Consider the following 26,250-nt stretch of genomic DNA (forward strand, 5'->3'; position numbering starts at 1 on the left):
AGGTGCAATCTTGGCCTTCAAGAATGATGAAATTCACAATGTCATGCAATTGTTGCCTCCTTAGCTCTACAATTGGGTGGCACCAACATGTCTTATACAATGTGACCCGGGTGCCTTAAAACATTTGTAGAACTTCAAGACAGGGAAAGCCTGTAAGAATGGAACATGAGCAGAAACCAAAACAGCTCTCTCTTAATACTGCACTACAATATTTTTTTACCAGCCTTGTCTATTAATGATTTGGAATGCAACAGGCAGCCCTGAATGGGGAGGCAACACCCAAATCAACTCACATCATGTTCATGGAATTGTCTTGCAGTTGAAGGTCTAAAACTTCAGTAAAACAGAACAGTTTCCTGTAAGATGAGCAAAATAGGAAAACCTAAATGTGAATGTTTTGCACTATGGATCAACAAAAGAAGCCTCAAACTAAAATATATATAAATTTTTAAAGAAATCATCTGATACTGAATGGTTAAAGTTCTTTGTTTCATTTGATTAAGTTGTCATCCTTTTACAGGTCGTGTGTGTGTGTGTGTGTGTGTGTGTGTGTGTGTGTGTGTGTGTGTGTGTGTGTGTGTGTGTGTGTGTGTGTGTGTGAAGAAGGAAATAAGGAAAGCCATAGGAAGAGGAAGAGGAGGAGGGAAGCAAACGGCATACATACATCATGAGTGTAGGGCTGGGAAAGGGGTCTGGTCAGGAAAGAAAGGGACACACACATAACAGGAAAGGAAATAATCTTAAAGGTTAAACACATTTCACAGTACAGACCATGTTCTGAATCATGAATACAGCAGTGTAAATGGTACGCTACAGTGACAGACAGAGGAGTGAGGGTAGCTTCTAAAGCAGAGGATCAATACACTTTATTTTGGGTGGCAAAATATTTTCTGTCACAGGTGGCACAAAACGACAGACTTTGGAAGCACACTTGGTGGTTAAAAAGAGGAATGCATGAAAAGGAGCTGTTTGCCTGGTTTTAAGCAGAGGAGTGTAAGGATGAGGACATACTGCTGACGGGGAGCGCGCCCACAGAGAACACTCGAGTCACTTACTATTTTGGAATTCTACTTTATTATAGGAAAACACAGTAATAAAACAATATAAAAGCAATGGCTATCTTGGAGGTTTGAAATATTTCCTTAACAAGAAACTGGAACTGGGGGAAGAGGGACAGACTTCACAAGGAAATCACTAATCCAGTCTAGTAAGTAAACTTGCTTACTTTTACTTATAATTCTCTTTGTGTGAAGTTTTTTTAACACTAACTGCAAAATTCGAAGGCACAGACAATTTCCTTTTATCTCAGCTTTTCTCTGGTTGTAATTTACAGTAGTTTAAGGTGGTCTGCATTTCACTTAGGTAACTGAGCTGGTGAGGAGCACTGCAATGGCTATAAATTCTTGTTCAGGAATGTAACTTTTCATATCTGCTCCTATATGATCATCCTTTACTCATTTGGTATGGTGTGTGTATGTGTGCATGTGTGTGTGTGTGACTTGCATTACTGTAGTTACTAACTGGCTAGTTTGCTAGCAGGGGTTTGAGCACATATATGTTACTTTTCTCAAACATCTCATGACGCAGAACACTGACCTTCTGGGTGGGATTCCATGAATCACGCACATCACTGAGATTTGTAGGGCCAAACTTCATGTTATGCCACACCCTTAGGTGCCTTGAACAGACATAGTTCTTCCTGACTTAGCATCCTCTCTGAACAATTGCAACCTACTTGATCTGCTACATCATATTGTTTTAGTGTAGCATGGTGGCTGTACAGTTTTTTTTTTTTAATGCAGGCCTTTATTTCCCAGCAGTGATTCACGTTCATATCATTACAGCTATATTGTGAACAGTTTAACAGAATACTGATGCCACATGAAAAGCTTAAAGTGACAGTGTTAAGGAATAATAGTTTTAATAACTAAGGGTGTACTCCTGTTAGAATAACTTTGCCAACTGCATTTAATTGATTTTAGTTTTGAAAGATTCCTTTAATAAGAACACCAAGCAGTGATATAACCGAAGGCCCATAATAGATGTGCAGAGTTCTTTCTTTTTTTTTTTTTTACCAAAGCTGTCAAAGAATAACACTGAGTCCACAACAGGGAGCAAGAAACAGGTCTTTTGGGGGCATGCATTTGTGGCTGGATAGCCACATAATGAAATTAGCATTCTTTCTTTACAGGTAAAAACAATACCTGAGCTAGAATAGAAGACATTACAGCATTCATCATGCAGAAGAAGTATTCTTCTTAATCTAAACTGATAAAAGAAAACAAAGTAAATACAAAACACTTTAAATACAAATTATTATTTTATTGAAATGTTTCATTAAATGTACCTCAAAGGGAATTCATATTATTTCATAGTAAAACTCCCTTTCTTGCTTTCAGTACTTGCATCTTTTACTTTTATCTAACTTCTGTCAGGTAGAGAAGGATTTACCAATCCTTTAATACTTTTTTTCTTTACCTCACAATGTTTTTCCTGTCAGCTGTTCTAGATCTCCGTTGTTTGATCTATAGGTTAACTAAGGACTATTTTCCTTTCCTTTCATAAAGAAAGAATATGTGTGCATGTGAGCAGCTGTATACTCTGTGTATGTGTGTCATACCTTCCAACTTCATTGCTCAAGAATTTAGGGCTAGGCCAAACATAATGTGGAGACAAACCCCCAAAATCAGGGATTTTGGATATCACTATAGTTCATGTACAAAGTTAATGCAATTTTTGCATCAACATGCATCTTCTGAACAATAAGAAATATGAAATTCTAAAAGTCTAATATCTGGTATTATTTTTACTATAGTCCTCAGTGATTTACCAGAAGATCAAAAACTTTATAAAGAACAGGTCAAAAATATGGTGTTTGTGTGTGTGTGTGTGTGTGTGTGTGTGTGTGTGTGTGTGTGTGTGTGTGTGTGTGTGTGTGTGTGTGCGGGGGGGGGGGGTTATGAGGAGTATTTGACTGCTGTTTTTCCAATTGACAGTAGCAGTGTAAGGGAGAATATGCTAAATGTTGCTTTCAGCAAATATTAAGTGTTGCTCTTTGTTAATTACTGTGCAACCGTTGAGATGGTATATATAAGATGGGGCAGACTGGGTGTCCCCCCCCACCCAAGGATGCAGGGAGCTTGCCCCGCAAAAGAAAAACGTTCTTTGTTCTACACTGAAAGTGGTTTTCAATGAATATCTGTTGCACTGTTGTCTGTCATTCAGAACACAAATACAGTAATATTCACAGATGTCTTGATGCAATAGACAGGGCTAATAATAAGGGCTAATCAGTGGAGGGCAGGGGTTGGTAAGGGGGCCAAAGAAGGATCATTGAAGGTGGGTGAAAGAAAAGCAATGAGACATTAATAAAAGGAATGATGAGAGGGGAAGATAACAAGTCAAATGGGCTGTCTGTTCCTAGAAGATGAAGTAGCATTTAAACAGTACAAGAGTAAAAAGTGTTGTTTATTTTGCAGTCACATTTGCTCTTGGCCTCATATTTCAAATAATCAGGTAACTAGTGTAAATGACTTGTGGAAAGGATGATCATTTAGACTAGAAGGTAGTGTAAGCTAGCTGCAGGGTGCTAGTTTGGAAAAGACCCTGGCATCTAAACTGAAAAAAACTGAATGTTCACCCAAACAAAGTCGCATATTTGTTAAAATACTTTAGGATATACTGCATGGATAATCTAATATATTTACTAAAAAGTGCAAGACAGTAGTTTGCAAATAATAATTTCAGCATGCATAAGGTCAGTAACCAACCCAAAATTTAATGTGTAGCTTGCCATCCTTGCCCTGTGTGACATGGTACTGTTTAAACAGCCAGGGAGGAGGAGGAACCTCCACATTTTATTGAATGCAATTTGTAGGGTATTTTAATTTTTACCAGCATCTGGGAGGAAAAAAGACGCGGACATATTAAAGTTTTTGGAAAATAGGTTGTGTTGAAGGTAACAATGATTGAACTGAGGCTTTCTTTCAGAGAGAATCAGTGTGTATTTAGTGAAAGTGAGAAAGGAGTCTAAACAAATAGCCAGATCCTTAAAGACATCTACCTGGGACAGGATCTGGCCTGCTTTACTTATTAATCCATGAGGTTTAATTTGCTGAGGTCATGACTCATTGAGTTAAACTGCTTGGGTTCCAATCCAATAAATAAACTCATACATGAATGTTTATGCAGGAGGACCCCCCCCCAAAAAAAATCTTTATATACCAACTCCACAACTGTACAAATGTGAAGAAGGGAGAAATCTCCCAATATGAAGCTACAACTGATGGTACACTTTTGAAAATGCACTGGCACTTACTGTCTATTGAAAACAGTAGTATAAAAGTTTAACATCAGGGAATTAAGGCTTAGGGAATGGACCATCGGGTAATGGGGCCTGGGGAAGTACAGGATAGAGATTTGGCCTACACTGTCTTTGATGACTAGAGGAGAAGCTTTAATTCTTTGTCTTGTTTCAAAGAGGATTATTTGAGCTTTTGTTGTGTTAAAAGTTAGATTTCTGTAGTAAACCACAGTCATATACTTCTGATGTCATATTGTATAGCATTCCAAATAGCTCCCAGCTGATGACTTTATTTGAGGAAATCCAGATCAGCATGTAGGACTGCATTAAAAGACCTTTAGCTTACTAGTTAAGGAATTGGTAAAAAGTGAACACAATAGAAGGACAAATACTGAGCACTGAAGGAACTCCAGCAGGAAGTCCCTGAGGTTTCTTACGACAGCCCTAAGTTTATTCTAACCACCCTACTGGATAAGTAAAACTCAAACAAATTAATGTGTTAGCCACTTAAGTCTTTAAACTTAAACTTTAGACTTTAAACACCTAATTGACAAAGGATGATTAACTAGTTTTCTATTTTGGGGGGATATTTTGACACCTTTATGTCAGCAATTGCTTTCTTAGATAAAACCTAAACCCTGCCTTGTTAATGCCTGTTAATTCTCACTAAGGACATTCAGTATTATGAGCCATTACGCCTTTCTGTTTGCTGGTTTTTATATGATTTACTAGTTGTAGTACAATCAGGCTTTTTATCTGCCTTATGACCATCTAAGTTTACATTTTATTTTCCCATCCTTGATAAATATTTTTTCTTTTTTAACACAAATGTTACCATTGAACTGTTGCTTTCATCCTTTCACCTTCTGTATATTTATTCTCTCAGCCCTAAACTGTCTGCTCTTTTAACTATTAAGGTTGTCTTGAATAGGTGTGCATTTCTGCAGTATTAAAATGTAATATATTTAATTGTTATTAGCTCTTGCCTGGGTTGTAAGTGAGAAGGGTCTTTGAACAGAGTTACTTGTTCATTTAGCAAAGAAAAGAAAATAACACCATGATACAGTATAGCATAGTGTTTTTAGTATTAAAGTATGAAACCCAGAGTCATGGGTTTGAATTATTACCAGCATACTATGTGATCCGAATCAAGTGTCCTCCTTGGTATAATCAACTAGTTAACAAGAAAAAAATAAATCCTACATGGTATGACTTCTTAGGAGAGACTTGTAACTGGCTTACAGAGCACTCTCTGAACCAAACCTAATGAATTTGCTGCACATCTGTAAATCAAATGGGACCAGAGCTACCCATTCCAGGGACCTAAATATGGGACATGCTGGAGAGACAGATTTGTCTCCCAGCAACTGCTGAACCTTGGAATAGGCTGCCAATTCATGTGAAGCAGTGCACCTCTATGACACTGTTCAAAAGGAACATGGATGAGTGAATGGGGCACCCTAGATTCATGCCAGGGATAGTGCCCACAACCCTCCTGGACATGAGCAGTTTTACTAAATACAATCCTATGTATTGACTAGAATATCTATGGTATTACATTGGGATGAAATTGCTAGGCTTGAAATGACCTCTGGGTCGATAGCCGACTAATCTCCTATGATCCTATAAGTCTAACATGACACACTGAACACTGAGCAGTCTTGAAGGGATAGGAGGGTATAACTAAAATATCTACTTCCATTTGTCATATCTACACCAGAGGGTTTATATTTTCTTTGAATGAACATAATAAAAAACATTAAAGTGTGTGCAAGTGAAAGGTCAACAGAAATGGCAAACCAAAAATACAAAAAAAAAAAAATGAAAACAAGCTTGGAAGGGTGGTGGACTAAAAAAAACGTTCATACTTTTCCTGTGGTGAACAAAAGGAATGTTCTATTTGTTGAATAAATGACATTTAAATTAACTTGATTGCAACAGATCACCTTCACTTAAATGCTGAGGAGACAAAAACAACAAATTCACATTTGGTAATGTATACACAGAAAATCAAGGGCATTAAAGTTTATCTGCTCTTAACTTCATGACAGGGAACAGTGACACTAGGTCATTCAATCCGGGGACATTACCAGATGTGACTTTTTTGTTTCTTTTATGTCTCCCCAGCTTCAACTACAATTATATATTTTTATACATTAAAATATAAAATACAAAGTACATTTTAAAATTTACAAGTTCTTAATGTTTGCATTTATATATTCTTGACTTTAGTAAGTTACACTAATTGTATGATGTTCAATTATGTTTTTTAAATACCTCTTACAGTGCTAAGTGGACTTAAAAATATGTAGCGATAGGTGGCAGCTTGTGTCTTACTTTTTATTTTTTAAGGTTGCTAATAGAAATCTGATTAATAGGAATTTCTTTCTAAATTTTAAACTGATTAATTAATTATTTGATTAATGTAATTTACTTTAAAGGGAGCTTACAAGAGAAGTAGAATAGTTCTGATGAAGTCTCATTCTTAGAGATGAAAGTGCTTAACTGGTTGTTTACATGTGAATAAACATGTGATTTATATTTCACATTACACCAAATTCCCTGTCTGTAGTTCCTTTGTTTTATCAGAGAAAGAGTGACTATTTTCTTATCTGATTTTGATAAGTTCATAGGTAAATACTAAGTAATTGGTCTGCAAACTATTACATGCCTAATTTATATCCAGACAGTGACCAGTAGTGAGAATCAAACCCTAAACCTTGTGCCTGTGAAGTAGATATCTTATCCAGTATGCCAGCCTTCAACTTCTGATTACTTCTTCTCCAAGATGCACTAACCTCAGAATGCGAATAATTAAATACGGGAAGGTGTCAGGATCAGTTTCTTTTGATTTTCATACTATCTTACAAAATGTCAAGCTCGAGTATAATTATTATGAGAACTTGTGCACCTGACTGCTATTTATGACTTGACATAACCAAGCTGATAGCTTGGAGGGTTGATGCATCAAGCAAGTTGAGCGCTTCAGGTCTTGCTTTATGAGTGTGATTATTTCTCACATACTATTAGTATGTTAATTAGCCATGGAACTTGACACATAATTTAAATAAAGATACTGATTTACAAACAGGCAACTATAAAGGAATGAACTTTAAAAACTGAAAATTGAAAAATTTATTTTTTCAAAGAGCATATTGATTTTGTGACTAGGGCACTCACATAATTTATGTGTGAATATAAAATCCAGATTAGACAAACTGAAGTTGGCTAAAGCAAATTTAGCTGTTGCTTTTAACTGTGATGGCAGGTCACATAGACAACATTTCCTTTAGCTGTTCTGTGAAATGATGAGTATGACTTTTGGTATAAGTGTTTTTTCTGATTTTTGTTAATTGCTTGATCTCAGCTGTCAGTGTTGCCTGCTGTTACTGCTAATACCTATTTCCTGAAAATGGAATGCTGCAATTATGACTTATAGCTTAGCTCCCAGTTGTGCTGTTAATTCCCATTTCCTGAAAATGGAATGCTGTGATTATGAATTATGGCTTGGCTCCTAGTTGTGCAATAGTATTTTCCGTCTTTCTAGTGTGAGGTCATGTAAACCATCTGCAGTTGCTCACTGTTCTACAGAAGGAGCCATTCCAGCACAACATATACTCAGACAAGTCTTGTTAATCTATTGATACTTGGCTGCCTTGTTTACAAATCTCTTCCTTTACCAAATTTAAGGGAAATAGTGCAGTCAATTCTTTTTTTCTGAAGCTGCTGAAGTCATTCTGTTGAATTTTATAACCAGACTGAAAAATACAGGCAAAAAATTACAATGCTAGGCGAGTCACTCACTAGGAATTGGACTATTGTTGTGTGATGCAGTCCATTTATTTAAAAATGCAAAGAGAGACTTCTCTTCTTTTCATGTCTCACTGCTATCTAACTTACAATTCATATGACTATGTGGAACCAGAAACCAATGACAAGATGAAATGGTAACATGCCTTCCATTTTGTAACAGTCAACACTGGAAAATAAAATGCAGCAGTTAGTAAAGCTGTTTCTCTAACTACTTTTGCATGATTTGCTTATTCCTGTTTGTCAGGGTAATGATTAATGAATAGTGAATTACAAACCATGTTCTGTAATAGGAAATTGTTTGTTCAGTTGTCTGAAAGAAGTTCAGATTTAATGTACAAACTGGTGATTTTGTTGAAAAGTATAAAAAACAAACTTCAAAGGTTTAAAACTTAACGTCAAACTCTCGGTTATTAAGAGCCATAAAGCAGTCTGTATTTAGAGATGATTCTCTTTATGTTTCTTAGAATACAAATTTCTTGACCAGTGTCTGAGGCTCAGCAGGTAGCACCTATGATGCTGGAATACCAGAAGATTGCAGGCTTTATTCCTCATACCCGGTACTTGGATTAATTTTCCATTACTGATACGCCAGTGTAGCATGACAGGAGTGCTGAATGTTTTGAATATGCCATCATTTATCTGAAATGTTAAACTAAGGATCCTATCGACCTGAGTTTGTAGTAGCTCAGGTAGGTGTAAAAGTTTTCATGGAACTTGCTGAAGAAAGTAGGGATGTTTCTCCCATGCCATCCCTAGCCAAACTTCCTCTAGTCATTATGAATGCCAGCTCATGTCTTTATTGAAAATAAATCAAATACCTAGTAATATTATCTATGTGATCAGCCAAATTTCAATCAATAAATAAAATACAATAAATAAATGGTTTACTATCATTTAGTGGTCATTACTATGGTGATTCACAAAATGACATGAAGGTTGCAAGACAAGAATGCTGATAACTGCTTGTATGAACAATGTCAAACATCAAATCTCCTGACCTGTGCACACATAGAAACAAGTGCTAACATGGGTCCAGAAGGGGACAAGTCTGGGCGTTCATACAAGCTGTCTTTGGCCTTCTTGTCTTGTGACCTTCTAGTCATGCTATTTTGTGAATTGACATAGTAACAATTACTCAAATGATAGTAAACCCAAGTAAATACATAATACAGCACCATGGCACAAGTTATGCACATGCATCAAGAAATGCAAGCAGAGATACCATGGAATTTTTACATGTCAGTCACAAAGTTTGTAGCCTTCTCAGCACAATTTGTACAGCAGACTTGAACCTTAGACCATTTTAAGTTTAGCTACTAGTTGTCAACCAAGAACAGTTTATTTAATGTGACAGTTAACACAGACAATTAGGGTTCTGAGCTGTTAATGAATTGCTTCCTGTAGTCAAGAATACATAGTTTGATTAATTAACCTTACATTTGACAACTGTGGGAATCTGTGCTGGATACTTAAGCAGACAGTTGTTGAATATAATATTGAACTATCAAAAAAATGTAAGCGTCAGAATGGATATTCTCTAGTAGAATTTCAGACATTACAACTGACAAAGTGGAATCCCTGTTTCCAGACCAGAAACATGTTTGTATTCTAAAAGGCATGGGTACAGCAACTGTATGTTGAAAACTATATAAGACTCATAGTACTGTTTTGTTATAAAACAAAATAATGTTATCATTTTACCTTGTCTTGCTACATTTTCCATAATGGATACAGCCTTGTTTGTGTGACTGTTCAGATGAAGTCATGAGAACCAGTCTAGTAATGAGAAAATGTTGAAATATGAGCAATATTGGCAAGCTTCATATTTCTACTGTCCAGCAAGGATATAAATTATGATTGGAAGGAATTTTCCAGACTACATTGTTCCATATTCTTATCATCTGTAGTTCTGCCATGTTAGTTAGTCTAGTTTAGGTATGCTGCCAATATATTCTGAACAATAAGTGCCTTTCCTCAAACTGCTTTGTGTGTCTCAGTGGATTTATTGAAGACAGGCAGTAATAAGGTATCTCTTAACATTGGCATGCTCAACCAGTTTTTCAACCTGGCATGTTATCTCATATGCCTATAAAATTTAAGACGCAGACTGCAGAACAGAGGAAAGGGGACCACATTTTCTACAATTAGCTCATAGATAGAATAGACCATCTGGACATCCTGATGGAGTTCAGGGGTTGTGGGTGGGGGTGGCCAAGGCAGCAGACATTTCATTTCCATGGCAGAGTACATTTTGTCAGAAAGAAAAAAAGAACTTGAAAATAAGACCCATTTCAGTGTTTTTCATTATTCAAGATATATGGACAGTGGACAAACTTTTTTTTTTAATGGCATGTCAGCAATGAAACTAAGAAGCTAATAAATGAATGCTTTTCAATCCTAAAGAGCATTAATGACATGCTGTATGGTCTACTACAATAAATGGTAAAATAATCTCTGTTAAACAGCAGAAACAATGAGGAAAAATATACAGGGCAGTCTTTAACTGTTGTGCAAACAGGAACTGATAAGGCAAAGTACAATAATGAATGTGAATTTTCAGGGCTCTTGAAAGATGTCATGTTAAAGGCAGTAGGCAGAAAAAGTTTAAAAGTATGGTAGAGTTTAGCCATGAATGGCTTAAAAGTCTCTAAACAATAAGACATGTGGGCTCATCACATGATCCTTCTCATTCTAAGTTGCCCAAGGAAGACAGATGATAACATGTTATAATTAAAAATGTTTTTCAGCACTTCTACTCCAAGATAAATTAAGACTGAACTGTAATGTTCTATTACTGGTCAGTTAAAAAAGAAAAGAACCCATTCTGCATTTTTTTGCAAGAGAGAGAGAGAGAGTTCAGCTCTTGTGCTACAAAATCTTAAAGCTCCAGACAGACACAGAAAATACCACATTCTGAAGCAAGGGAGAAAAGAAGAGAAAAAAATTAAGTTTTGTACAGAAAGGGACTTTGATTTTAATAACTTTTCTTTTTTCACAGGTTCTATGGGCAGTGACATAAAACAGTCACATTTAAACAGATTATAATTCCAAATGTGTTACTATGAAAATAGACTTCAGCAATGACAGTTTGATTTTAATGTAATGAGTTCCAAATGTCTGTAAGCCAAAGTAGTTCACAGGTTTCTAACCTGAAAGTTTTATTCCAGGTTTATTTTCTTTTACTTCTGTCTGATTACAGTGTGGGTCTTTAATTAGTAATGATGTTTTACTGTTGTCTTAATGACATGACTTCAGCTGTAGAGTGTAAAAGGTATTTTACTGTGGTAATCAAACACATGAAAATGCATATTGCATGGAAAGATAATATGTGTTCTGATATTTTTGATAGAAAAAGGCATGTGCAGATTTGAGCACAAGTAATTATAAATGCACACATACATGTATACATATGCATACACACATGGACATAGACTGTTGCAGAATATTTATAAGTACACTCCACCCATACATTTTAGAAAAGATAACTTAAGGTTTATGAAGGTATGTTTGGGCTTTATTTAATTTAACATTTTTAATGCAGAAGATTTCATGGACAAAATGTGAGTTACTTGTACAAGTTAATGTTTTTCAATGAGATTTAAACCACAAAATGTAATTGCAAAGAATGCATACATTCAAGACCATTAATTTATTGGTAACAGAAGTTTAGGTATATTTAAAATATGATTCACTGATAAACATTTGGAGTGTGTAAAAATGTAGAGTTCATAGGTATTAAACAGTATATCAAAATGTTTTGTCGGTGCTGGAAGATACAGTAGGAAAAATAAGTGTTATGTGTGTCTAAATGGGCCCTTAGATATTGCAAAACACACTTGATTTTGATTTGTTACATTTCTAATAAGATCTAAATAGTAACTATCCAGATTTCTTGGTATAATGTGATTGTTATAGATTGCATTTGTTGGTAGGAAAATAATCAACAAGTGGGTTACGTATTTCATACTGATATTCTAGTGAAACACTCTCATTACATAAATGGTGAGTTGCAAGCTGTAAAACACCAGAATATTAAATTATGCCATTTAGTATGGTCACAGACCAGATTGCTCAAAATAGCATTATTGTCAAGGGGAAGAAAATGTGCTAGTGTAAATTCTCAGGTGCATGAAGTATTCTTTGTCAAAGTTTATTTTGACTGAATTCACATTTTTTTTTTATCACAAGGTAACTATCCCAGGTAAACTGAAATCTTTAGTAAATTTAATGAATCAGCATTACTAGAGGGGCAAGTTTGTTCATACGTCTAAAAGTATTTATTTACTTACTATAGGAAATATTTCACTAACTTCTGGGTAGAGTAAAATTAATCATGATTTATCACTTGATACAGACAAGAAACTAGGAAAGTCATCACTATTCTAAAGTCTAACCAAAGTTAAATAAATCAGTAATAGCCAAAAATCAAAGGGGTTGTAATAGAAATAAAATTCTGTTGTTTCTGTTATTTGTTAGTTAGAATTAAACAGGAATAAGCTGTCATATGGCTATAATGTTTGATGTTACAAAGGTTTTTGTGTTTACCATAAAAACAAAGTAAAATATTCACATTATGTAAATCAGAAGGTACAGGGTTTGATTCCTGGCTAACCAGTGACTGATGCTCTGGCACATAAGGAATTCGCTGTTTGGTAGTATACAATAAGTTTCAGTAAAAGTAATTGTTTTATGTCATTAAACCACAAACAATGTTTTTATACTTATTCCATGGTTGGTTTGTAGAAAAAAATGACAGAACTTTTGTAGAAGGATTTCAACACTGGGAAAATTATGGGTAGATATTTGGAAATCTTCATTCATGTACAGGGTGCTAACCACCAAGGATTGATAATTACTTCAAACCTATATTAACTAACGTATTGTAACTGTGTCCACATAATCTTATACATATGCACGTGTGTGGATTTTCACAAAAAGTAAATTTTTCTTGAAACTACAGGGAACTATATTACATCACATTCTAAAAGCACCTTTCATATTCAAATTGTTTTCCTGCATGAGTCTAATGACATATTATTAGCAATTTTAAAAGTGTTTTGAGGAAACTATTACTAAAATAAGATTAATTTATTAATTGGCTAATTAATAGATTAATTAAGGAGAAATGGCAACCTAGTTATAAGTGGTTAGAAGAAAATAATGGAAAATACATTGCAAATTATGAGAACTATGAGACAAAAAGTAGCAGGACTATTTGCAGAGTTAAATATGATACATTAGTCAGCATAAAAGGACATTTTTATGTCTAAGCATCAGGGAGAATAGTTACTTAGGAAGTATGAGACACTTTTAGTGTTTGTAGTTTTATTTTATAGGATTAATAATAAAGGGACTAATTCACTTATTAAAACAGACTTGACTGCTTTATTGTTTTGAAGAAAAGGTTATTAGCAATAAGTTTGAAAGTTGCCACAGATGGTTAAGGCTATGAACTACCATTCCTCTAGTTCAGGGTTTGAGTCCATCAGTTCTCATTGCCATCTGTGCGACCTTGAGCAAGTCACTCAACTAGATTGTTTCTGAAAAAAAGTGCATCTCCAGTGAACCTGCATGGCCAACAAATGAGTGTTATTACACACTACAAGATTTTATTAAAATTCCATTAATATTAAATATAGTTATTTTATGTTTACATTTACCAGACAGTTAAGGAGATTACTAGGTTAATAGCTTAAGAGCCCTTACAAGCATAGCCAAAATATCCTGATTTTACCCAATATATGACCCCTAGGGGCAAGATGATGGCATGAGTCTGTGTCTATGTTTTGAGTATCTTTGTCTGTGAACTGTTATATGCACAGGATGGTTCCCCTTCACTCAACAGTAAATGTTATTGAATATAATCCAGTTTCTAAACAGTCTATTATTTCATTGTATGCAATTTAAAAGTAGTGTTAATAGAGATACAATCATTTATACCAGAAGGGTAGCAGAAGCACTTAACTTGAATTAACAGGCTAATTTTCTATATTCTATCCTGGTTTCACACTGCTCCCCACCACCTGGGATCTCTTAATATTTTTTCAAGTATAGTGAAGTTTACAAGGTCCAGTGCATTCTAAGGTATGCCTGAGAAAAGCATTGTTGATGTTCTTTCTATATCATAATAATGTTCATAGATTATTTATATATAAACTATATATAAATATATATATATATATATATATATATATATATATATATATATATATATATACATATATATAATATATAATATATATATATATATATATATATATATATATATATATATATATATCATAATGTTCTTTCTGTTGTTCGAACAAAAAAGGAATAACAAAATACACAAACCACAATATATAAACTGGCCCACTAGTACTACAATTTCCCCCAAATGACAAATTCAAAGGTCTCCCATAATTTTGAATAATCAAAAATTCACCATCAAAAATGTGCACATTGTATACAAAAGCCATATTTTCATGCACCTCTTTTTTGTTGGTGGTGTTTCATTTCACCAAATCCAGTATCAGACACTATCGCAGAATTATTTTTATTTTAAGTTTTGACCTCTTTTATATAAACAAATAATGTTATTACCCCAATTGTAAATAAACTTTCATCATACTTGAAAATATTTCAGTTGTTTTAAATCATCTTTTAATCTTACCTGTCTCAGAATCATACTCCAATACCATAGTCCTCTCAAAGTATAGTTAATATTATGATAAGATATCACAGTGTGTTGTGACCAAGTTAAACCATTGCCCAATAGGGGTATATATTAAATTCCTCTAGCAAGCATGACTTTATTGTTTAATTTGTTGACAAAATCCATAGGATATCCATGTTCTAAAATATTATTTAAAAGTACATCTAATTTATTACAAAACACATTATCATCTGATATTATTCTTGCTAACCCAACCAGTTGCCCTTTAACTAAGCTTGTTTTATAAATCATTCAGTGACAACTGTTAAAGCGAAGGTATAAATTTGAGAATGTGGTTTTCCTATACATGTTAGAGGCAAACATGTTGTATGTTTATAAACAGTTATATGTTAATAATTTATTCCATCTTGTTGGCGCTGGTTAGTGAATTTCAAAAAGCTCATAGTATTACTAATCTATTCAATAAATTCCTCGATCTTGTCAGTGTGTCATTACAAAGCTAAATATATTATCAAGAAACCTTATAGGAAATTTCCAGCTAGAAACAAAGTTGGAATTAAATATGTTTCTTGCTTCCATTTTCCTGTAATTGGGTTGGCATAAACTGGGGCAAATGCAACTCCCATTGTCTCACCCTTTATTTTCTTTTATTTGCTTCTAAAACTCATCACAAAATAGATAAAGCTGTTTAGCAAAAGGATTTCCATAAAGTCTTTTAAAATGTTAATATTCAAAGGGCTGCAGAAATGACAGCATATCAAAGCTTCATTAAACATACTCAGGTTCATAGGTTAGTACTAAGCTAACTGCCCTTGAGAGCCATTTTAAGCCTAGCCAATTATCCATTGTGAGACTCAAACCCTGCACCTCATTAGGCCACCCTCCCAACCCAAATAATATTTCATCTGATTCATAGGTTTATAGTTTTTAGTACTAGGCTAACTGCCCATGCAAGTCATTTTAAGCCTAGCCCTTGTGAGACTCAAACCCTGCACCTTGTGTTTGTAAGGCAAACACTTTATCCATTAAGCCACCCTCCCAACTCCTCCTTGTGTGGTATACTGGCTCTACAACATCTATACTTAACATAAACATTCAATCCATAGATCACATTCCATAGATCATTCTTTATATTGTCCGGAAAATTCCAAAAATCCTTCAAATGGTAAGGGTACAAGTCAAGCAAAGGTTTCAGATGCCTGTCAATGTAAGTGGCCAAGGGATATGTTTTAAATCCCTGGGCTGCTACACTGGGAATAAAGAGAGGGTGTGAGATGCATTTATGAATCTTAGGAATACCAAAAATTGTAGGTATAACAGGGTTTTGCAGATTTAAATACTTATACAAACTAGGTGTAATGGGTTCCTATCACATTGTCGAAAAATGACAATGTTGAACGGCTAAAATATTGAATGTGCCATTCATCGAAACTGTTCTTGTGGGATTGCGGTACAGTGAGGATCAGTAAATTTGCCCTTTCCTCACTGTATTGTGATCTCTGAGTAGATATATATAATTAGTGGGGGGTGTGGGGGGCACAGCCCCCCCACAAGAACAGTTTCGATGAACGTCACTTTTGATGTTTTAGCAGTTCGATATTGTTAGTTTTTGTTATGTGATACAGACCCAGGTGTAATAGTACCCTACATGAGACAATCATATCAAAATAAATTGACCTTCCTATATGTTGTATTTATTTAATTTCTGGAGTCACCCTCTTGGAATAGTTTGAAAATTTGACTAGTATAATTAATTGTGTCCATTATCACCACACCACCACCATTATCAGGTTTCGTAATCTGGATAAAAGGATCACTAGAAAGGGACCTTAACAAAGATTTTTCATCAAGGTCCAAGTTATTTCATATATCTCTATTGTTACCATAATAAATGTTATAAATGTGTCTTTCGTGGGCATTTTCAACCATGTCAATGAAAGGATTTAAATGGGGGGATTAAAGATCCTCAGAAATGTCAGGATGGCTATTGTTAAAAATATCATAGCTATTATAGTTTAAAATAATACCATAATGATCAGTAACAATAAAAAACAACATTACCTTATTTTTTCTCTGCCCCTGCCTTGACTGGTTTTTCCTACACCTTGACCATGACACCCAATTCCAGCTCTCTAGACATAACTGCTGCTTTTCTGGGGTTGTTGTTCATTGTCAAGCTCCTCAGATTTATTTGCAAAAAATATTCAAAGACAATGGCAAGGAGGTGCCAAAAAGAAAGAGGGAGCTTCCCAGAAACCAGGACAGTCCAGTAAGTAGCTGTCTGCAAACTGTAACCACCACGTTCCACCTAGGCAAATCTTTAAGTCTTCCTCAAAATCTGGATATCTGTTTCTTTTTTAGGCAACAGATAATCTCAGACAGATGGGTGCTGAGAGTGATTCATTTGAGGTGCAGGTGGCAATAGGAGTCTCTCCCGCCTTTTCATAGGATTCCTCCTCACCCTCCAGATTAAACTTTTTCCTTCTTATCATTCAGCATTTGTTGACATGGGGGGGTCATAGAACCTGTTCCTCTTTCTCTAATAGGAATGTTTCTAGTACCAAAGAAGAATGGTACCATGGAGACCAGTCCTAGTCTTGTACTTTTTCACACATTTTGTTAAAGTCCCAAACTTTAAAAGAATATCCCTTCGCAATCTCTTATTCCCCTTTTCATTTTTTTGGTAGCCCCAGATTTAAATTATGCTTATCATAATATTCCTATAGCCTTAGATTTTAATTCTGTTTTAAGATTTTATGTGTCTAGATTACACTATCAATTCTCTGCATTTCCCTTTGGGTTATCCACTACTCCAAGGGTGTTCCCAAAGGGTTTAGATCCAGTGACAGCCTACTGCAAACTTTCTTCTTATTGTGAGTGTCTTCTAGCCCAAGCAACAGTGGTTTTCCTTTCTGTTGGAAATGGCCAAGGGCAATTACCAAAAGCTTTCTTCTGTGGTCTAAATTTGTGGGGTTAGTTGATACACCCTATCTTGATACAACTTCAACTAACTGCCTGGATGCTAAGCATTTAACACTTTTTAGACACCTATTCTCTGAACATGTGAAGCAAGTACTGCAAGAGGCAAACAAACTTGCTGCAAGGAAGTCATATATTAGTAAATTAAAAAGGTCTCAAATGGTGCCAAAGTAAAAACCAAGACCCTTTCAGGGCTAGCATGTCTCTGGTTCTACAATATTTGTCAGAGTTATTATCCTCTGGCCTTTAGTACTCCTATATCAATATTCATTTACTGGCCATTTCAGCATGTCTGCCTGTGGATCCCCATCCATTAACACATTCCTATGCCAAAATGTTTTTGAAAGGGTTTTGTATACCTGTCCACCTAGAAAACAGATGGATCCTTCTAGGGATCTTAGTTTTGGTTTGGAAAAATTAACTCTTGCTTCTTTAAACCAGCTCATCAGTCTGATTTGAGTTTCTTAACACTGAAACTAGATTTGTTGATTCCTCTGACTTCTGCAAGGAAAGTGTCTGAGTTGCAAGCTCTCAGAGTGGGTAAACTTTACCTCATTTTCCAGAAAGATAAGGTTTCTTTGACAATCAATTCTTTATTTATGCCTAAAGTGGTATCTGAATTTTCTTTGGGCCAAGCTACCCATCTCTCTGTCTTATTTCCAGAACCTAAAATGAGAAAAGATTCCTCATTCTTTAGACATTCACAGAAAACTCATGCACTAGTTTGATATAACTGAAACATTCATTAAATTTTAATCAGTTATTAATTTCTTATGAAGGTAAGAAAAAAGGACAACCTGGGCCAAAGCAGATTATTTCCAAATGGGTGTCCCATGCTATCTCTTATTGTTGTTTCCACCATAACAAGGAAATTCCAGGCAGGGTCAAGGCACATTCTACAAAGGCCATGGCTTCATCAGTGGCTTTTGGAAAGGAGTGGATTCTGAAAGTATTCTAGAAGCACCAGCTTGGTCCTCTGTACATACTTTTACAAGGCACTACATCTAGACTCCTTTTTCAGGTTTAGAACAGGCTTTGACAGGTCTATCTTTCAGCAGCTCCTGGATTCTTATACTTCCTCCTTCCAGTCTTTATAAATTACGGTATTCTACCATTATAGCTAAGGCTATCACAGCAGTGATTAAATGATGAACATAGCACAGTTGTGTAAGTAAACTTGCCATAACAGTAGATTTTTGAATGATCAGTAATGCTCCCTCCATCCATCCCTGTAAATTGCATGTGACCTTTGTTGCTAGGGTGTGGAATTTGATTTTTATTTACCTATCATTGTCCTTCTCTGGACTGTAGTCTCCCTCTTTCAGTTGACATGAAAGCTCTGAAGGGCTTGACACCCAAACCAGCTTTGCTTCAACTGTCAATGGTCTAGGAGCATGAATGCTGCTCTTAAGCATTGGAAGCTGTTTGCCATCTATGAAATGGTTAAAGATGTTATTTCAGCTTTACAGTCTATACAGTAATGTCTGACTCATGAACCAACCAGGTGTGTAAAATGCACCTACATTCTCGAGGACCAATGACTTGTGAGATTATTTTGGACTTCTTTGAGAACTGGAGATTTTCCATCTCAATAAACAGAGGGTTTGGTTACCCTGTCCTTGATACAGTAAATCTTCTTTGGATCTGCATGATATGGTAAATTGCCATGCTATATTAAACCTTTTTTATTAGGCAGGCAATCAAGAAAGTGTATTCTCAGTCATAAAGTATATCTGACTTCTCATGAGCTACTGGATCCATATCAGTCTAGTTTTAGATCTTGTCATAACACACTGAAACTGCCCTACTGAAAATGGTAGTCAACAAACGGTGAGCAATCAAACATTATATTTAGTATTCCCTGGTCACAAAATGGAACAACAAATTAGTCACATCCACCTGAAGACTGAAGCCAGAAGCATCCTCCTATATTTCAATACTCGGAGATCATGCCAAAGCTAATCTAATGAAAATGAGTGATGACCTGACTAAATTCAGCATACGTTCTAACATGATGACCCACTGCCCACACAGAATCATGTTCTGGTAAATTCTATACACATAGGAATAGATGCAAAGATGCATCTCTCCCCTTCTGAAGTAAATACAGTGGCAAATTCAAAAATAACCCCTGTGGTGGAACCCAAATATAAACAGGCTCTGTAATAAAAAAACTCATAGGTTCATAGGTGTTTACTAGGCTAATGACCACCAGGGCCTTTTTAAGCCTAGCCATGCATCCCAAATCTCTGACAAGTTTTGGTAGCCTTGGTAAGTGTAAGCAGGAGCCTGGGAGATGAACCCTTTACAGGTTGCCTATGTCCATTAGAGACATAGGTGCCAAACCAGGGATGAGGTTCCTGTTTCCCATCCAATTGCTAAGATATATTTGAATTGGATTAGGGAAGAACTCTGCTTCACATGGAAGGGGAGCCTGTTCCAGAGATGAGCTAGTCTCTGGGATACATACTTATCTCTCCAGCAGGTCCTATTTATATCATAGTTAAGGTTTAAGTATTTAGAATGGGTAACTCTGGTGCTGTTTGTTTTGCTATTATGCTGGAAGTCCATCAAAGTGGGGTATGGCAATGCCCTGTATGCCAGACATAAATCTTCCCTCAACAGCCTCTAGGAGATAGAATAAGGGGATAGGGCCTTGAGGTGGTCTGCACAGGACATTTTACTTACAACCTGTATTCTTTTAGTGAGGTACCTCTGTAGACTTTCCATATGTTGGATATGCCTGGTTAGGTACATACCAAAGGGGGCATTGTACTCAATAATAGGTCTGATGAATGCCAATTACAGTGGAACAATGACTTCCTTGGATCTAGATGTCATACCTTTGTTTATAAGTTGTGCAGCATAAAATGATTTCCTCACTACTGTAGACACATGATGGTCAAAAGCTAGATTACTATCTATGTGTGTCCCCACTTCCCTGACTTCTGGGTCAACTCTTCGAGGTCTGTTGTCAATATGAAACTTATCTGGGGTGGATGACTTCCCAGAGGATACTATTATACATTACTTGGCATTTAGTTTTAGTCCATGGCTCTGACACCAGTTGTTTGTCTGTGTCAGCCCTTCCTGAAAAACATTTGTGTCGGTGTGGGATTCAATGACAGCTCCTATTTTGTGATCATCTGCAAATTTAATCAGCCAGAGACCGTTGACATTGGTCTTGACTTCAGAGAAGTAAATGGCAAAAAGGAGTGGCCCAAGGACTGATCCCTGAGGGACTTTTAACTTGTTACTGGTATCTTTGTAGAGGTGGACTCCCCAATGTTAACTTCCTGGGTTCTATCTGAAAATCAGGTGGCTATCTACCGGTAGACATACAGATTTGTATCTAACCTCCTGAGTCTGTCAACAATGCCTGAGTGGAATTTTGTGTCAAATGCCTTGGCCAGGTCAAAATAGGCAGTGTGAACCAGTGAGTAGGCATGAGTTGCTCTTGATGAAACCAAACTGGGTTGAGTCCAGTGTCTGGAGTTTACTATATCATTATTAATCATTTCCATGATAATGCTTTCCATGGCTTTGCATATAACACTTGTGAGACTTATGGGTCTATAGTTTCCAGGGTCTGTAGATGGCAGTGTGCAGAGAGATGACTGTTGTTGTTTTCCATTTATGAGGTATGAAGCCTGTTTGGAGGCTGCAATTAAATAACATTTCCAGAGGGCCTAATAGGTCATGTTTCATGGTATTTAGAATGGCTTCCTGGGATATTGTCTGGGCCCACTGATGCTAGAGAAAGCATTAAGGACCTGTTCCCTAGTGATATTAGGGTGAGTTATATTTGATGGTATTTCCTGACAGAAGGTTGATAGGGAGAACGGTAAAGTTGTAGCTGAATTTGTCAGCTAATGCGTTGGCTATATCTTCTGGCTCAGTATAGGTGGTTCCATTTACAATGAGCTCTCCACACAACTGTGTATTGTCTTTGAGGTTACAGACATAGCTAAAGAATGCCTTGTGGTTGTCCCTGGCCTGGGAGGCCAAATTTACTTCACATCTGGCTGTGGTAGACTTTATTTGTCGTCTGAGTTTTTTGTTTATTTTGATGAGAGCGCTTTTAGCCTGCTGGGTGCTGCACCTCCTAATTTTTGCCAATATTTTCTTCTTTCTGTTATACAGCCTATTGATTTTGTGATTCCATCAAGGTGGCTTGTTTTTTGAGTTAGGTCTGTACTTCTTCCCGGTGGGTACATCTGCCTCTATACTGCTATTAGCATGCTTTTATACTGTTTCTGTGAACAGTTCTGCATAGGCAGCAGTGTTCTCAGGGTTTATTGGGGGCTTCAAATTTTGCCAGGTTATCACTTAATAGCAGGAAAGAGATAACCTGGCAAAATTTGAAGCCCCCATAAACACTGAGAACACTGCTGCCTATGCAGAACTGTTCATAGAAACACTATACAAGCATGTTATCACTTAATAACAGGAAAAGGCGGCCGCGGTGGTGCAGCGGTTAGTGTTGCTGCCTCACAGCAAGAGGTTCTCCAGTTCGATCCTCGGCTGGGGTGCCTTCTGTGCAGAGTCTGCATATCCTCCCTGTGGTCACGTGGGTTTGCTCCGGTTTCCTCCCAAAGACATGCTGTAGGTGGAATGGATACTCTAAATTGGCCCTAGGCATGAGTGTATGCATGTGTGTGCCTTCCGTGGAAGGTTGGGCACTAGACTGGCAACTCGACACTGTAAAACTCCACTGCCAATCATGAGCAGATAGGTGATCCACTGTGGTGATCTCTAACCAGGAAAAAGTCAGAAGAAGAATCACTTAATAGCAGGAAGTTAGCTTTAGAGTAGTTTCTGAATATTCCAGGGTTAGCTGGGGGTCCACATTTTATTTTTACTTTAAAGGAGACCATTTTGTGGTCTGACCTTACCAGAGAAGACATTACACTAGGGGGTGTGCAACACTCTCCCATATTAGTGAGGATCAGATCCAGTATGGTTGCAGCCCTGGTTGGTTTACTGACAATCTGGTCCAGGGAGTTTGTGTTTACCAAATCCAGGAATCTCTGTGCCTGTATGTTTGGTGTCCTATAGGATTTACAGTTAATAGTGGGGTAATTAAAGTCACCCATGAATATGGCATTGCGTTGGATGTTGAGTGTTTCCAATAACTTTAAGTACATAGTATGGGTTTCCTGAGTAATACAGGGGGATCTATAGCTTTCAAGGAAGTGGTACTGGATTTTGCCTATGATAATGTGCACATGCAGTAGTTCAAGTGCATTGTCCTGTTTGAACAACCTTGAGGTATATTTATTTTTGATGTAAATCGAGGCACCTCCACCTTTAGTCCCTGTCTGTGTAAGGCATTACAGTGGAAGGAATTATAACCTTGTATTATCGGTGTGCTCTCTGTGACTTTAAATTATGTCTCAGTGACTGCATAGATGTCAGCATTCTCTATGGTGAAGAGAACTTCCAGGGAGTGGAGTTTTTGTTTAAACACCTAGCAGTGAGCAGAAATACCTTTAGATTTTCTTGGTTTTGATTTGCTATGTCATAAGTTCTTTCAGTTTGGCATTGCCTAAAAAAAGGCATTATGGGGGAAGACAATGTTTTAGCTAATATTCGAAAGCTTAGAGGGGAGAGGTGCAGACCATCCCTGGCAAAGCAGTATAGTTTGTTGACCATCTCCTTCCATGCTGACAAATACTGCACTTCCTTAAAATGATACCAGAAACTAAGCCAATTAAAGTCATTCATCTTTTGTTTGTATTGTGGCATCATCCTTGGAGAAGGTAAAATGTTGCTCAATGCTAGGCTCATACCAGCCTGGGACACATATTCCAAGAGCTCCATGATGTCTCTCTTCATAGAGTCTAGGGAGGCACATCTCAGGTCATCTACACCCACATGGACTATGACTGAGTCATACTGGTAGTTGTGGTTCAATGATATGAGTGCATGAATAATGTGGTGGATCCTAACCCCTGATAAGCAACAGAGCGTGACTTTCTGGTTGTGCCCCTGTACTAAACCTGACTGATCAACTAGCTCTTCTTACTTGGTTCATCCTACCCTCCTCTTCTCAGTAATCAAGTTCCTTTTCTTAATAACAACTTACCTTGTCCTTCTATACTATTACTTACATCTTCAGAATCTCATTAAGGAGACTATTTTTACTAATATATTGTATAATTTCAGCTCCTACTTTTTCTTTACGACTACTTGTATACTAATATATTGTATAATTCGGCTGCCATCTTTTCTTTATGATGTATTGCAACTACATCTTGTATTGTACTAGTTGTATCTGTATATTTTGCACTATGTTATGAATGAATGACCTCTTTGATTATTCTCTGTACTGCACCTGCAATGTTCATTGTATACATTCATTTTTGTATATGTGATTTCGTTTGTTTCCTCAGAGCTTATCTCCCCGGGCCTCTACTGAAAATGGACATATATCCAGTTAGACTAGCCCGGTCAACAAATGTAAAATAAAATAAAAATAAAAAAAAAATCATCCCAGTGAAAGGGACATGCATTGCATGTAAAATAAATGTAACACCCAAGATGCAAAAAAAGGTCTTGCTAAACTTAGTAGGGAACTCTGGTTCCTCATCAAATCCAAAAAAGCCAGATATAAGGTAAAAACTGCCACCTAGGCAAAGGACAGCCACAAGACCTTCTTCAGCTATATTAGAAACCATAGAAGAAATGGCCAGTACTTTGCAGAACTTAAAGTAAATTATGTCACATACTCAGACCAAGAAGACATAGACAATCTTGGATAAATTTAGTTCTAACTTTACCTACATCTCCTCTCCTCTCCTGCATTCCCATTCTGTTTTTCTCCAACACACGCAGACAGACAGACAGACACACACACACACACACACACACACACACACACACACACACACACACACACACACACACACACACACACACACACACACACACACACACACACACACACACACACACACACACACACACACACACACACACACACACACCAAAATACAAAATAACTCCAACATTGGTGCTTGTGCACATTAGGTGCATAATATGGGGTCTTAAAAAACTAAAAAAAAATAAATGTACGTCTCCCAGGTTACCATCCCATAATATAAATATATCATCCAAATTATGATTATGCAATTTAATATATTTAAGAAGATTGAGTTTAAAAACCACATGCTTCTCCTAATAACATAACAGAAGACTGGCAAAAAAAGAAAAAAAAAAACAGTTTCTGAGAGGGCATCATTGGAAGAATCAAGTTCTCAAAAGTAAGTTATTTTGGCAATTATTTTTATAAGCAAATAAGATGCCAAGGTTAAACAATTATGCTTCTATAAACTGTATTTTACAGGAGAAATGTGATTGTATGAGGAAATTTAATTGATTTAGTTATTGTCACATGCTTTGTGTGTAATTTATTTAAAAAGAGACTCCCCGTCCGCATAAAACAAAGGCCATCCCTGTCCATATTCATGTACAACTTGAATTTCTAGATAGCAAACAGAAAATGTACTCTTTTGCTGCATCCTGCACTTACTAATGGACAGAGGCAGTTCCTAAATGCTTTATCCTGTGCATGGGTCCCCTCAAATTATCTATGGTATGATCCCAATTATTTTCACTAGGGGGTAATATATAACTATTGGCCATGGGATGAATAAGGCCACTCTAACACCAAATGGGATAGGTTAATTCAAGCACCAGAAGGAAATTAGTTTGGCTTAAAATGTCTTGAAAGGGCATGCAGTTAGCCTAGTACTTACCTATAAACCTATGAACCTATAAAAAGGCTTTATGACTGCACTGTTCTATTATGATGAAGTCTATACTCGCTTAATATGCTTAATATTAAAGTTCCTGCCAGACATATCTGACTGTTTTTGTATTCTCTTGGTTACGCTTATGCTTAGTTTATTTTGGTCACACAGAGGTGCTGTGTTCACTTTTGTTATTTTTATTATTTTCTTATACTACATTTGGAATACTATCTACCAACATTCCTTCTCTCACTGTCAACATTAAATCGTAAGTATAACTGAAGAAAACAGGTATTTTATTTGCCTCCATTAACCTCTTCTCTTGTCCTCCTTCATTAATTACATATTATTCATCAAATTACATCTGACTGTGGGAACATCTCTGCCTTAACCTTTTTTCCATTCTTACTTATTTTCTCATCCATCCATTAACTAATGCTATCACAGCAGAAAACTAAACGTGTATTAGTTCTGGTTTAAGCACTGGGGCTTCAGGCCAGTTATTTTACATTAAGAAGGTTCATGGTCTGCACTCTTGTGGGAGGAGAGGCTGGACTCTGCCCTTCTGAGCTGGGAATTTCTGGTTAAAGGCTTATAGTGCCTGCATATTTGAACTGTTTCTTACTGAAATTGGTACACCTTGTTTGCTGTAGCAAAGACTAGATCCAGGCCTGCTGAATCTAGCTTTGTTTGTATGCTTGTTGTTTGTTTGCTTGTTATTTCCCTGAAACGCTAATTCCACCTAA

General features: G+C 36.4%; 1 protein-coding gene across 1 annotated transcript in view; it reads left to right on the forward strand.

The window, feature by feature from the left end:
• The first annotated feature begins 730 nt into the window (after positions 1–730).
• The window catches only part of RASIP1 (Ras interacting protein 1), a 570,016-nt gene continuing 544,496 nt past the window's right edge, over positions 731–26,250 (forward strand). The window contains exon 1 of the mRNA XM_044081539.1: positions 731–1,207. The gene's annotated coding sequence lies outside the window, so the exon portion shown is untranslated. The remainder of the gene's footprint in view (positions 1,208–26,250) is intronic.

The sequence above is a fragment of the Protopterus annectens genome, chromosome 1.part1, assembly GCF_019279795.1.
Source record: "Protopterus annectens isolate FY-2018-M chromosome 1.part1, PAN1.0, whole genome shotgun sequence".
NCBI classification, from domain to species: Eukaryota; Metazoa; Chordata; order Ceratodontiformes; family Protopteridae; genus Protopterus; species Protopterus annectens.